At 36.0% G+C, this 15,849-nt stretch overlaps 1 protein-coding gene across 4 annotated transcripts in view; it reads right to left on the reverse strand.

The window, feature by feature from the left end:
• The window catches only part of SBF2 (SET binding factor 2), a 513,016-nt gene that overhangs the window by 292,558 nt on the left and 204,609 nt on the right, over window positions 1–15,849 (reverse strand). The gene's annotated exons all lie outside the window — the stretch shown is intronic.

The following is a 15,849-nucleotide window of genomic DNA, read 5'->3' on the forward strand; positions in this document are numbered from 1 at the left end:
GAAATTTTAAATATTTCGAACTAAATAAAAATAAGTTCTGCAAACACAGTACTTAGAGGAAAAGTTATAGTACTGAATACATATATTTAAAAAGAAGAAATGATCTAAAATTAATAATCTAAGATTCTATCTTAGGAAACTAGAATAGAAGAACAAATTAAGTTCAAAGTAAACAAAAACAATTTTAAATTAGAGCAGAAATGGTTGAAATTAACAACAGAAACTCAATAGAGAAAAATCAATAAAACCTCTAGTTGGTTCTTTGAAAAAAAAAAATCAATAGAATTGACCGGCTACTTACTACCCAGGCTAACTAAGAAAAAAAGTAGATAACAAATTACTACTATCAGCCTGACCAGGCAGTGGCACAGTGGATAGAGTGTTGGACTGGGATGCAGAGGACCCAGGTTCGAGACCCCGAGGTCGCCAGCTTGAGTGCGGGCTCATCTAGTTTGACCAAGGCTCACCAGCTTGAGCCCAAGATTGCTGGCTCGAGCAAGGGGTCACTCGGTCTGCTGTAGCCCCCCAGTCAGGGCACATATGAGAAAGCAATCAATGAACAACTAAGGTGCTTCAACAAAGATCGATGCTTCTCATCTCTCTCCCTTCCTGTCTGTCTATATCTGTCCCTTTCCCTGACTCTCTCTGTCTCTGTCACAAAACAAACAAACTACTACTATTAGAAATCATCCTATCAATATTTTAAAAACATAATAAAGGAATATTATGCAGAACTCTATTCCTGTAAATTTGATAACCTAGTTAGGGATCAGCAAACTCATTAGTCAACAGAGTCAAATATCAACAGTACAACGATTGAAATTTCTTTTGAGAGCCAAATTTTTTAAACTTAAACTATATAGGTAGGTACATTCCTTATCAAGGTAGTGCCCGCACGTGGTATTTTGTGGAAGAGCCACACTCAAGGGGCCAAAGAGCCGCATGTGGCTCGCGAGCCACAGTTTGCTGGCCATGGGTGGACTAATCCCTTGAAAGACATAATCTGATAAAACTCACAAAAGAGGAACTAAACAATTCGAATAAACTGATATCTATTAAAGAAATTGAATCAATAATAAATAATCTTCTAAGACAATATTAGGACTGAATGGGATTACTGGTGATTCTACCAAACATATGAGGAAGAAATCAGACCATTCTCTACAATCTCTTTCAGAATACAAAAGTAAGAGAAACATACCCTAACTCATTCTATGAAGCCAGCATTACCATAAATATCAAAACCAGAATAACAAATTACAAGAAAACAGACCAATATCTCTCATAAACATAGATGCAAAAACCTTCAACAAAATATTTGTAAATAAAATCCAACAATGTATAAAAAGAATTATATACCACAACCAAGTAAGAGTTACTTTAGGTATGCAAGGTTGGTTCAACATTTAAAAATCAACTAATCACATCAAGAAGCCAAACCTCCTCCAAATAACATGATAATGTGAAAGATACAAAAAAAGCATTTCAAAAAATTCAACATTGATTCATAACAAAAACTCTCAGAAAACCAAGACTATAGAGGAAGTTCAACTTAATAGAAAAATTTGCCAAAAAAAAAGAAAATAAAAAAGAAACCCTGCAGATATTATCATTTGTAACAGTAAGAAACTAGAATTGTTCTCACTAAGATTAGGAACAAGGCAAGAATATCCTCTCTCATCACACCTTTTCAAAATTGTACTGGAGGTCCTAGCTAATACAATTAGAAAAAAATAAATGTTTTTTAAAATACAGATTAGGAAGAAAGAAATACAACTATCTTTGTTCCTAGATGACAACTGTCTGTGTAGAAAATCTGAAGAGACCAACAAAAAGTAATCAACATGAAAATAATAAGCAATAATAGCAAGGTTCTAGTTCACAAGATTAATATATCAACTACTGCTTTCCTATATAACAATAAACAAGTGTCATTAGAAATTAAAAATGCAATATCATTTATAATAGCATCTCCCAAATAAAATGAAATACATTAGCATTCCCCAAAAATAAATAGAAATCTAATATATAAATGATCTATATGAGGAATACTTACAAAACTCTGATGAAAAAAACCAAAGTGCTAAAGACAGAGACTCTATGTTCATAGATAGGAAGACTCAGTATTGTCAAGTGTCTGTTCTTCCCACCTTGATTTATAGATTCAATGCAATCCCAAATCAAAATCCCAGAAAATTATTTTGTGGGTATTGACAAATTGATTCTAAAGCTTATATGTAGAGACAAAAGACCCAGTATGACCAACCAATACTGAAGTCAGAAGAGCAGAATTATCCAACTTCAAGAATTACTATAAAACTACAGTAAGACATTGTGGCTAACTTACACAGAATAGAGAGCTCAGAAATAGACTATACAATGAATCAAGCATGATAAAGAAGCAATACAATACGGTGGAGAAAAGATAGTCTTTTTAACAAATGGTACTGGATCAACTAGATATTTATATACAAGAAAATAAATCTAGACACTGAGCTTACACCCTTCACAAAAATTAACTCAAAGTGTATCATACACTAAAATGTAAAATGTAAAACTATAAAATTCCCAGCACATAACATGGGAAAAAAAATCTAGATAACTGGGTTTGTTTTCTTTTTATTTTTTTTATTTTTTATTTTTTATTTTTTAATTTAATTTTTTTTTTTTTTTTGCATTTTTCCAAAGCTGGAAACGGGGAGGCAGTCAGACAGACTCCCGCATGTGCCCGACCGGGATCCACCCGGCATGCCCACCAGGGGGCGATGCTCTGCCCCTCTGGGGCGTCACTCTGTTGCATCCAGAGCCATTCTAGCGCCTGAGGCAGAGGCCACAGAGCCATCCTCAGCGCCCTAGCCATCCTCAGTGCCCAGGCCATCTTTGCTCCAATGGAGCCTCGGCTGCGGGAGGGGAAGAGAGAGACAGAGAGGAAGGAGTGGGGGAGGGGTGGAGAAGCAGATGGGCGCTTCTCCTGTGTGCCCTGGCCAGGAATCGAACCTGGGACTCCTGCACGCCAGGCCGACACTCTACCACTGAGCCAACCGGCCAGGGCCTGTTTTCTTTTGTAAAGTTTATTTACTGATTTTACAGAAAGAAAAGGAGTGTGGGGGGATGAGAAGTACTGACTCATAGTTGCTTCACTTTAGTTGTTCATTGCTTGCTTGTTATATGTGCCTTGACCAGGCAAGCCCAGGGCTTCCAACCAGTGACATCAGCATCCCAGGTCGATGTTCTATTCACCGTGTCATCACAGGTCAGGTCTAGATGACTTTGGGTTTAAATAACTTTTTAGATATGACACCGAAAGCATGAACCATGAAATTTATAATTGATAAACCAGACTTCATTAAAATTACAAATTTTTGTTCTGTAAAAGACACTGCCAAGAACACAAGAAGAAGCCCTGGCGGGTTAGCTCAGTTGGTTAGAGCATTGTCCTGAAACACTAAGGTTGAGGGTTCGATCCCCAGTCAGGGCACCTACAAGAAGCAACCAATGAATGTATAACTAAGTAAAAGAACAAATGAATGTTTCTCTCTCTCTTTCTGCCCTCCCCCTTCCTCTCTCTGTCTTTCTAAAATCAATCAATTAAAAAAAAAGAAGACAAGCCAAGGACCAAGAGAAAATATATGCAAAAGACATAGCTAATGATATACTATCATCTAAAATATACAACGAATCCTTAAAAATAACAATAAACCTAATTTTGAAAGGGTAAAAGATGACCCTGGCTGGGTAGCTCAGTTGGTTGGAGCATCATTCTCATATGCCAAGGTTGCAGGTTTGATCCCTGGTCAGGGCACATACAAGAACCAACCAATGACTATAAGAACGAGTCGATGTTTCTCTGTCTCTATTTCTCTCTTTCTCTCTCCCACCACCCTTTCTCTAAAACCAATCAATCAATACAGTTTTTATAAAAAGGATAAAAGATGTGAATAGATACCCCAGGAAAGAAGATATATAGAAGGTAAAATAAGCATATAAAAAGATGTCCAACATTGTAAATCATTAGGAAACTGCAAATAAAAGCAACAATTATTTACACTACACACCTATGAGAATGGCGGAAATCCAAAACATTGACAATGCTAAACACCATCAAAGACATGAAGCAGCATGAACTCTCAATCATTGCTGATGGAAATGCAAAATGGTACAGACACTAAGGAAGAAAGGGTGGCAGTTTCTTACAAAACTAAAAATACTTTTAGCATAAGATACAGCAATTGTACTCCTTGATTTTCAACTCCAAAGAGTTGAAAACATATGTTTACACAAAAACCTGCACATGAATATTTATAACAGCTTTATTCACAACTGCCAAAACTTGAAAGCAACCAAAATGTCTTTCAATAGGTGAAAGGAAAAATAAACTGTGGCACATCCTTGCAATGGAACATTAGTCAATGCTTAAAAGAAATGAGCTATCAAGCTATAAGAAGGCATGGAGAAACCTTAAACGCACATTTCTAAGTGAAAGACACCAATTAAAAAGTGTTACATATGGTATGATTTCAACTCTATGACATGCTGGAAAATGCAAAACAATGGAGACAGTAGAAATAGTAGTGGTTGTCTGCATTTGGGGGTGTGGTAGAGAATGGACAGAACACAGAAGAGTTTTAGGGCAGTGAAACTATTTTGTATGATACTGTAACAATGGATACAAATTATTATATATTTATCAAAACCTATATAGAATGTACAATACCAAGAGTGAATTCTAATGTAAATTATCAACTTTAGTGATAATTATGTATCCAATCACTGTAGGTTTGACAGTATGGCGATCTATGTTTTGGAAGTAGGAAGTATATGGAAACTCTGTACTTTCTGCTCAATTTTGCTGTGAATCTTAAACTGCTCTAAAAAGGAAAGCTTTTATTACAAAGACATCTTGAAGGTAAAAAAGGTATCATGATTAGCAGTATTGTTCAAGAAATAAAAATGAACTAACCAATATAGCAGCACTCTGTGCCAGATTACCTACCTTCTGTTACTCCGCTTAATAACTGTATAATCTTAAAGATTTATTTCATTTCTCCATGCCTCAATCTCCTCATCTATAAAAGGCAGAATATTAATACTTACCTGCTACTTATCTTGGAAAGCTTACATAAATTAACATGTGCAAAGTGCTCAGAATTACCTCTGGCATATAATTCAGTGAAGTAAATGTTAGTTAATATGATTATTACCCCCTTGGTTTCAACCTCACTTTCTATCATCAAATCTATAAAATTTTCTCTCTTTCTCTATTCAATTTTTGAAAACCTGTCTCTCCTTTCATTGACTCAGTCTAAAAAGACATTAAAAAAAAGTGGTATTTGGATGATTTCCTATATTTGGAGAGAGACATTAATCACATTCACAACTTCTCCACAAAATAAAAAATTCTACCAGACCAATAGATTTTAATACAACAGAGTATGAAAAGTTCACTAACATGTTTACAGATTCCACACTTTAACCTTTAAGAAATGACTATTTATTAAATTTTGGTGGGGTATTCAAATAAGAGTTTCCATAATTATCTGAAAAGGTTATTAAAATACTCCTCCTCTTTCCAACTACATATTTCTGGGACCTGATTTTCTTCATGCACTTTAACCAAAATAAAATACTGCAAGAGCTTGAAAGGAGAAGCAGGTATAAGAACCCAATTGTCTTTTATTAAGGCAATATCAATGATATTTACAAAGCTATAAAACAATACCACTTTTCCCTACTTTTTGTTCTGAAAAATATAACTATTTTTCATAAAATATGCTACTTAATGAACAATAGTTTATTGTTATTTTTAAGTGAATGAATAGCTTTAAATTTCCTACTTGAAATTTCTTATACATAAAAATAGATAAAATTATACGAACAAAACTCCTTAAGGATCATCAATGACTTGGAGTGGTGAACACACAATGCAATTTACAGATTACATGTTGTAGAATTGTACACCTAAAACCTGTATCATTTTATTAACCAATGTCACCCCAATAAATTCAATAATATTTAAAAACTAATAATTTGTGAGCCTGACCTGTGGTGGTGCAGTGGATAAGGTGTTGACCTGAAATATTGAGGTTGTCAGTTTGGGGCCCCGGGCTTCCCTGGTTGAGGCACATATGAGAAGCAACTAGGAGTTGATGCTTCCTACTCTTTCCTCCTACCCCCTGCCTTTCTCTCTCTCTCTCTTTCCTCTCTCTAAAATCAATAAATACAATTTTAAAAAAATAATAATTTGTGAGAGTAGAGTGTGAGACTCAAAAGTATGAAAACTGCTATTCTAGTGAAATACATGTTAACATGTAACTGGCCTTGGTTTTGGCTACCTGGGTGGCAGAAAGGTATAATCCTTGGTAGAACCAAGGAGTTTTACTAGGTTACAACAAAACCCAGAAGTTCTTTCAAAATTTTCTTTCCCTCAACAAACTTTTCTCCTGAATTACGTACATTTTTCTAAAATGAGTTTTAATCAGTTTCAAAATCAGGAAATAGGTGTCTGTGCTTGAGTTATAAAAAAAAGATAATAATTTATACAGCCTCCATCATCAGTTCCATGTATTCAACAAACAACTCCTCTGATATAAAATGAGTCCATTCTGTAAATTAATAGTAAAAAATCTTATTCTCTTAGAGGTTGGTCATTCATTATTTCAACTGCTCATTAGGCTTGATAAATGGTATGAAAATTATGATAACTGCATATTTTCACAAAATTTAAAACTATGGGTTTTCAATAAGGTTTAAACTAAATATCTTTGGCATTTCCAATTCTATCAAATATACTGACTTCTCAAATCAAGGCACTAGTCACAGAATTTACAAATAACCAAGTAACTTTTACAAGCAAATAGATCCACTACTTCAGTAATCAGAAATTTTGCTGCTTAAAAATTGAAAAGGCAACTCAATGTGTTCAATTTTCTCAAATGCTTTGCACATACACAAAATATAATGAAAAATTACAGAATAACAAAAAATGTTCATAGCAATACTATGACTAATTTGAATGATCTCTCAAATGTGAAATAATGTAGAACATCCTCTGGATAATAGTCACCCTTAGTATTTCCAAGACCTTCACTTACATCTATAAATTTACAGCTTACTAAAATATTTTATTGTCCAATTCGTATATAAAAGTTAAAGGTGTCCCTTTAAAAAAAAAAGCCTATAAGAAATTCTTTCTTCTGGTAAAAAATAATAAACACATAACATCCAGAAGGAGATTATGGGTTTAGGTAGTAAGACCTCTTTAGTTACTTAAGTGGCCTAAGTTTACACTATAACAGGAATTCTTTTATTATGATTTATTTTAAAAAATATTAACAGTAAAACTTCTGGGAAATGACAAGGATAATTTTTCAGATTCAGTAAATACTTCTTCAAAACTAAGCTTAGCCTGACCTGTGGTGGTGCAGTGGATAAAGTGTCGACCTGGAAATGCTGAGGTCGCAGGTTCGAAACCCTGGGCTTGCCTGGTCAAGGCACATATGGGAGTTGATGCTTCCAGCTCCTCCCCCCTTCTCTCTCTCTGTCTCTCCTCTCTCTCTCTCTCTCTCTGTCTCTCTCTCTCTGTCTCTCCCTCTCCTCTGTAAGATGAATAAATTAAAAAAAAACAAAAAACAACTAAGCTTAATGTGACTACAACTAAGATAGTAATGGTAATTCATGGTAAGCCTGGTCAGGTACTTTATACTAAATTTTTCACAAAGAGGCTGTCAAGATAGTCAACTAGACACTGATTACAAATGAGAACCCTAATTTGACACTTAATTACAGTTATATATACAAAAAAAAATTTATACTTTGTACTTAAAAGTATTATTATAATCACACTCCATAGGAAATTTTGATGCTGTAGTCTCAAATAAAATATTAACATAAAAATATTTAGAAAATAAACAATAGCTCTCACAAGTTTACACAAAGGTTTTATCAAAGGATGAAAATGTCAGTTAAATATCCACTTGTCAAATGCACTGTATCGTAAGATTAAGTAATGACAGAATTTGGGATATCAGGAGATGATCACATTGTTTAATGAGAAATAATCCTCATAGGATTAGACTTGAAATATAAAAGTGGTCCAACCATTTCAAATCTTATCTAAAAGTACGCTGAGGAAGTAATAAACAATGTGGGAGTGGACACAACAATTCCTGAACCTGAGCTCAAGTCACATTTCTGACAGGAATGTGAAAGAATGTTTAGACAGCTGGAAACAGAGTAGTCACTAAAAGATAGTAAGCAGAATGATAAGCATTAAACAAACAGGAAAAAATCAGAATTTTGCTCTCCCCAGTGTCCTTACTGGCAATCAAAAAACAAAAATGCTATCACAGGTGCAAAAGTGTTTAGAATTGACTGTCATAACTGACTAACCTAAATTTTGCCCTCCTTTTTCAAGTCACTCAGGGGTACTCGGGTTACAACATAGTTCCTTTCCTACGACAGTGATATAACCCGAATTTTGGTGTAAGTCAAAACACACCCTAGCCTAAGTCACTTACCTATCCTAACACAGTTGTAAAATCATAATCTAGAACATAAAAACGCAACTAAGCCACAGAAAAAGGAAAGGAACATAAATATACTATACTTTACTATATTAACAGAAAAAATGAGTGTGAAAAAATTCCTTACCTTTATTCCTGTGGTTGGCTTGCACACGGGAAGGGGCACTGAAAGGTGGGAGAGAGTGAGCTATTGGGAAGAGGAAGCTGAAGAGGCAGGAGGACCTGCAGAAAGTGCTGGAGATAGTGGGTCAGGTGAATCAGGATTGCCTAAGGAACATGAAGGATAGGGGTCCCCAAACTATGGCCCACGGGCCCCATGCGGCCCCCTGAGGTCATTTATCCGGCCCCCACCGCACTTCTGGAAGGGGCACCTCTTTCATTGGTGGTCAGTGAGAGGAGCATAGTTCCCATTGAAATATTGGTCAGTTTGTTGATTGAAGTTTACTTGTTCTTTTATTTTAAATATTGTATTTGTTCCCATTTTGTTTTTTTACTTTAAAATAAGATATGTGCAGTGTGCATAGGGTTTTGTTCATAGTTTTTTTTTATAGTCCGGCCCTCCAACAGTCTGAGGGACAGTGAACTGGCCCCCTGTGTAAAATGTTTAGGGACCCCTGATGTAGGAGATGATGGAGATGATTCTACCTGTACTGCAGGTGTTTCATCTCGAGAAGCAGCTGATGTAGAGGGTACAGGATCTGTTGCAGGCCTCTCTACCTTAAAGAATTGTTCCAGGCTAGTCTGTAACTAGTTTGCCTACATAGTCTATAAGTACGACACTAACGGTGAAAGCTGAAACACTCATGTCTCAATTTTTTAAAGTTTTTATGGGAGTCAGTGTTGTAAACTCAAAACGTCATATGTCAAGACTGTTGTAACCCAAGGATGCCCTGTACAACCCTTTACAGTGATATTATCAATGATCATACCATATAAGATGACAAATATCAATAATATTGTTTTCAAATATATATGTGTCTATGCAACAACTTCTGTTTATGACTACTCCCTTCCACCTGAACGTCGTCAACATTTCATACAGACACAGGCTCATAATATATTTTTACAATATATTTGGAAACAGTCAACATAGGAATTCCTTTTCAGAATGCTATCTGGTCTTTGTTCAGCTCTAGTTTCTTTAAGACCTAAGCATAACTGGAAAACAAATGCTACGTCAAGGTTTCAAGGCTAGAACTGACAGACACACCAGACTCCACATATTAAAGCATTACAGATACAAATGTTGTTTACGTGCTTGCTTCTTTAATTATCCATATGTATAAAGTAGATCATTTGCCAAGTAGGCCACTCATATACAAACAAAAATGTCAATAACCTCTCATATCTGTGAAACACTTTATATATATGATAATTGTACCTTGCAAGACTAATTTACAAATGATGAAACCAGTTCTATGTAAAGGTCTTATAGTTAGTATGTAACAAGGGCAGGACTAGAATTCAAGTTTGCATCTCTAGGAACTGTCTTATCGCTGAATTATCTTTATTAATCACCTTATAGATATTATTTTATGTTAATATGAATTCATGGCAGAAGTGTAAAAAAGCAACTAAGTTCTTTAACATACAGCCTTTCCTTGCAACGTTTTCTCTGTATTTGTGTAATATTTATATAAAAAGGAACATATGGGTCCTGTTTTTCTCTACCTTGTATAAATGTACATTTCCCCATGTACTTACATATTTTAAAAAATTATTTTAATGGCCATATATGTCATCACATAGGTATACATAAGTACCATAACTTATATATATGTATCCAATCCCCTACTGTTGGCTGTTTAACATGTTTATAGTATTTTAAATAATTAATGCTGGACTAAGTATGGTATTTCACAAATATTCCCAGAATGTCTCACTATTTTCTTAAAGAAAAAGGACTGGTTCTGTAATGCACAACCAAGCTGAGCACAAAAATATTTAATTACCCTTGAATTCCTTTTAAAAGTTAGGAAACCAAGCCCTGAGTGGTAGAGCGTCGGCCTAGAGTGCGGAAGTCCCGGGTTCGATTCCCGGCCAGGGCACACAGGAGAAGCGCCCATCTGCTTCTCCACCCCTCCCCCTCTCCTTCCTCTCTGTCTCTCTCTTCCCCTCCCACAGCCGAGGCTCCATTGGAGCAAAGTTTGCCCGGGAGCTGAGGATGGCTCTGTGGCCTCTGCCTCAGGAGCTAGAATGGCTCTGATTGCGGCAGAGCGATGCCCCAGATGGGCAGAGCATCGCCCCCTGGTGGGCATGCCGGGTGGATCCCGGTCGGGCGCATGCGGGAGTCTGTCTGACTGCCTCCCCGTTTCCAACTTAAGAAAAATACAAAAAAAAAAAAAAAAGTTAAGAAACCATAAAATTATTTTGTTTTGCTGATAGATTTCTAAAGAGGGCAGAAAAGAAATGATTACAGAGAACTGTTATTGTGGGCAATATTAGGGTCAAAGAAGAACTGATTTGTAAAATAAAGTAACAGAAACTTTAGGAGACTAAAATCTGTTGCCAACTCAGGCCATGGTAAGGTCAGGTGTGTGCTGACATTACTATCAACAGGTATTTTTCAAAACTTCAGAGAAAACATAGTGGTGTAGCCCTTTGGAAGAGAAACTTATTTAAGATTTGGGAAACTCTCTAATGTTGTGTTATCATAAAATAATTAGTATCACATATATGTACCTAATTTTAGTGGACAACTTTTGATGAAGTATATTTAAAAAAGGACTATCCAAGACAATTGGCTTTTAATGAAGCTTAATTTAATGGGTCACCTATACTGCTTTTAGTAAAAATTTGCATTCAGATATTTTATTACTACTATAGAACATTACACTGTCTTCATCAGTATAATAAAACTATTACTATACATAAGATATTATGATTGTGTGCCTAAAGAATCCAAGCAATTTGTTGAAACATCATTTGAATCAATAAGAGGTTAGTTATGTAGGCAGATATAATAACATATAAAAAGCAATGGTTTTCTTTGATAGCAGTAATAAGTAATTAGAAAAAAAAAGATCTCATGTATAATCTTTTGTTTTTAGCTAGGGGGGGAGGGACAGACAGGAACAGACAGACAGGAAGGGAGAGAGATGAGAAGCATGAAGTCAGTTGTAGTACTTTAGTTGTTCATTGATTGCTTTCTTATATGTTTCTTGATCAGAGGGCTCCAGTCGAGCCAGTGATCTCTTGCTCAAGACAGAGACCTTGGGGTCAAGCCAGAGACCATGGGATCATGTCTAAGATCCCATGTTCAAACTGGTGACTCAAGCCATATGAGCCCGCCCTCAAGGTGGATGAGCCCATGCTCAAGCCGGCAAGCTCAGGTTTTGAACCTCAGCATCCCAGTCCAAAACTCTGTCTACTAAGCCACTGCCTGGTCAGGCTCATGTATAATTGTAACACGTTCTCAAAGCCAGAGGATGAACTAACCTAAATTTTAATATTTTAGCATATCTATCAGTCTCATGAAGAGCCAGCCCTACACATAAGGTTTTAAATATAGGATTTCAAAAAGTTAATTCCAAAGAGAAAAATGAACATTTGGAATAGCTTTTAACATTCAAGTTTTAAAGAAATCAAATACAGATGACTTACAAATTTAAAACAATTCCAAGATGAAGAGCACAAAAGAAAAGTTATTAATGACTTCCAGTTAAGCATGGCAGATGAAACAAATGTGTTTAGCTCCAAGGCCTCCTGAAATTCCTCCAAAATTACAATAAAAATACAAATGGCAAAGTAATATAAAAAGAGGTAACAACAGTTTAAATTGTTAAGATTCTAGAAGTGGTAAACTGGTTTACACTACAAATTCCTGGAAAAGAAGGAATGAGAGGCACCAGATATGTAAGAATGTCACCAAACATGGAGGAATGACTGATCAAACAAACAAAAAAGGAACTCCCTGGCCACAAAGACAATGCAAGGAGAGAAAAAAAGCTTCAAACACAGGAGAATGAAGCATTTCAATGTCATTAAAAAGAGTTTATATCTCAGAGGATGTTTACAGAACAAGAGAGACATAAATAATTTTTAAATAATAAAAACTAAAATATTGTCTCATTAGGTGACCAAAAGGGACAAACAAATGAAAAATGATTGAGGGAGAAGAAAATAAAATATCACTGCAGGAGTTTCTATTAACATATTATAGTTAATCATATTAATAGATACAATCAGAAAAGTAATAATATCAACTGCATAACTTAAAATACAGGCATAATTCATCACACATATTCTTATTTCCTGGACATATCAGCTAAAGCAACTACACAGGAGAAAGAAATTGAAGATATAAAAATTAGAAGGTAAAATTCTTATTTGCCAATGATATAATTGTATAACCTGAAAACAGAGAAGCACTGATCAAAAAACTACTATAAACAATTGGAGAACACAGCAAGGTAATAAAATATAAAATTAATATATAGAGAGGCTTTCACTTTAGACTCTCACTTTTACCCGGCACACTGAAACATCTTAACAAGCTGGACAAAATGTATGAAATAATGGATAGCAAGATACTGGATATCAGGTAATGAAGGGCAAAGATCCTTGAAAGGCAGGAAATAAACAACATGAGCTATACTATTGGCCCCGCTTACTGCCTTGAGAGAGTTTACAGCCCATGGTGCAGGGAGGAGAAACAGAGGCGGAGTTTAGAGGACCCCCTAAATAAGGAAACAGAGCAAAGATTCTTTGGAGACTAAGGCAGCTAGAATTCTTAGGACAGAGCACCAGAAACAAGAGAGCTGCATAGAAAAAGAATGCAGAAGATCTGCAAAGTTCCTTTCATGAATTTAGAAGGATACTGATTAGTGTATGTGTGTGAAGAAGCCACCCACAGCTGGCGAAAGAGCTATCTGAAAAGATTAAACAGTACTCACTGTTTAACTATGGCTGAGAAAAGTGTCTATTCCTACCATCCAGACAGGAAAAATTAATAGTTCACAGGATATTGAATAGAGTACACAGAAAGGTCTTATGTCAGCAGTGAGAATAATTAGTCCTACACTGGATCTGCTCTGGATTCACATAACTAATCATAACAGCAAGACCCAAAGAGACTGAATTGTTTATAAGTAACTTAGCATCTCAGTTCAAAAAGATTTATAGGAATACAAAATATCCACCATGTAACAAGAGAAAAATACACAATGTCAGTCATTCTATTAAAGATTAATAGGCATGCAAAGAGATAGGGAAAGACAACCATAATGAGGAGAATAATCAATCAAAACTGACCTAGTGAAATAAGTAAATCAGAAAAAAACAAGAACTACATGATTCCATACATTGGTGGAACATAAAAACGAGACTAAGAGACATGGACAAGAGTGTGGTGGTTACCAGGGGTGGGGGGAGGGAGGACGCGGGAGGGAAGGAGGGAGAGGGTTAGGGGGAGGGGGAGGGGCACAAAGAAAACTAGATAGAAGGTGACGGAGAACAATCTGACTCTGGGCGAGGGGTATGCAACATAATTTAATTACAAGATAACCTAGACATGTTTTCTTTGAATATATGTACCCTGATTTATTAATGTCATCCCATTAACATTATTAAAAAATATTAAAAACAAAACTGACCTAGAATAACAGATATTCGAATGATCAGAAAAAGACATGGAAATGGTGACTATAATTGATTCCCATGTAGAATGAGTTAAATCAAGACACAGAAAATATAGCCCTGGCCGGTTGGCTCAGCGGTAGAGTGTCGGCCTAGCGTGCGGAGGACCCAGGTTCGATTCCCGGCCAGGGCACACAGGAGAAGGGCCCGTTTGCTTCTCCACCCCTCCGCCGCGCTTTCCTCTCTGTCTCTCTCTTCCCCTTCCACAGCCAAGGCTCCATTGGAGCAAAGATAGCCCGGGCGCTGGGGATGGCTCTGTGGCCTTTGCCCCAGGCGCTAGAGTGGCTCTGGTCGCAACATGGCGACGCCCAGGATGGGCAGAGCATCGCCCCCTGGTGGGCAGAGCATCGCCCCTGGTGGGCGTGCCGGGTGGATCCCGGTCGGGCGCATGCGGGAGTCTGTCTGACTGTCTCTCTCTGTTTCCAGCTTCAGAAAAATGAAAAGAAAAAAAAAAAAGAAAATATAAAAGATTCAAATCAAACTTCTAAAGATGAAAATTACAATGTATAAAGATAAAAAAAATATCTAATGGGATGAACAGTGAATTAAATGTTACAAAAAAAGATTAGTGAACTTGAATTCACACTAAAAACATAATCTAAAAATACACAGAGAAAAAAGAACCCTCCAAAATGAAACAAGCATAAGTTAGTTCTGGGACTTTAAGCAACCTAATATATAATAAGAATTGAGAAAGAATTGAGGAGGAACAAAAACACATTTTTTTGGAAGAAATAATGGCTAAGAATAATACTAGATGGAAATTAACTTCTACAAAACAATAAAGAGCATCAGATGTGGTAATTACATGAGTAAATACACACAATTTTTTCTTATTTTACTCTCTTTTAAAGATTGACCATATGAACAAAAATAATACTGCAGCATGGAGTTTATAGTATATATAAAACTAAAATGTATGTCAACAATAACACAAAAGTTAGAAGGGGTAAATGGAAGAGAACAGTTGTACTGTATGGTTTATACCAGGGGTCGGGAACCTATGGCTCGTGAGCCAGATGTGGCTCTTTTGATGGCTGCATCTGGCTCGCAGACAAATCTTTAATTAAAAAAATAATGTTAAAAATATAAAACATTCTCATGTATTACAATCCATTCATTTCCTACCGCTCATGTTCATGGTTGCGGGTGGCTGGAGCCAATCACAGCTGTCCTCCGGGACAACACCAAATTTTTATTGGATAATGCGTAATGTACATGGGTCATTGTATAGCTCTCATGGAATTACATTTTAAAATATGTGGCGTTCATGGCTCTCTCAGTCAAAAAGGTTCCCGACTCCTGGTTTATACTATAAGAAAGGTGGCATAGTATCATTTGAAGGCAAAGAAGCCTGGAAATGACAAAACAAAGAGTTAAAGCTAAAAGCCAACAAAGGAAGTAAAATAGAAAAACCAAGGAAAATACTTGATTTTATCTAAATGAAAGCAGAAAATAGAAGGAAAGACCCATGAGATGCATAGGAAACAAATAGCAAAATAATGAAATTTAAACAATACCATCAACCAACCTAACCTAATTGATATTTATAGATCCTCCACAAAACAGCAGAAGAATAGTGGGAGTCCTTGGGTTACAACAGTCTCGACATATGACATTTTGAGTTTATGATGCTCACTCCCATAAAAACTTTAAAAAATTGAGACGTGAGTATTTCGGCGCCATTAGC

Source organism: Saccopteryx bilineata, chromosome 1 (genome assembly GCF_036850765.1).
Source record: "Saccopteryx bilineata isolate mSacBil1 chromosome 1, mSacBil1_pri_phased_curated, whole genome shotgun sequence".
Lineage (NCBI taxonomy): Eukaryota > Metazoa > Chordata > Mammalia > Chiroptera > Emballonuridae > Saccopteryx > Saccopteryx bilineata.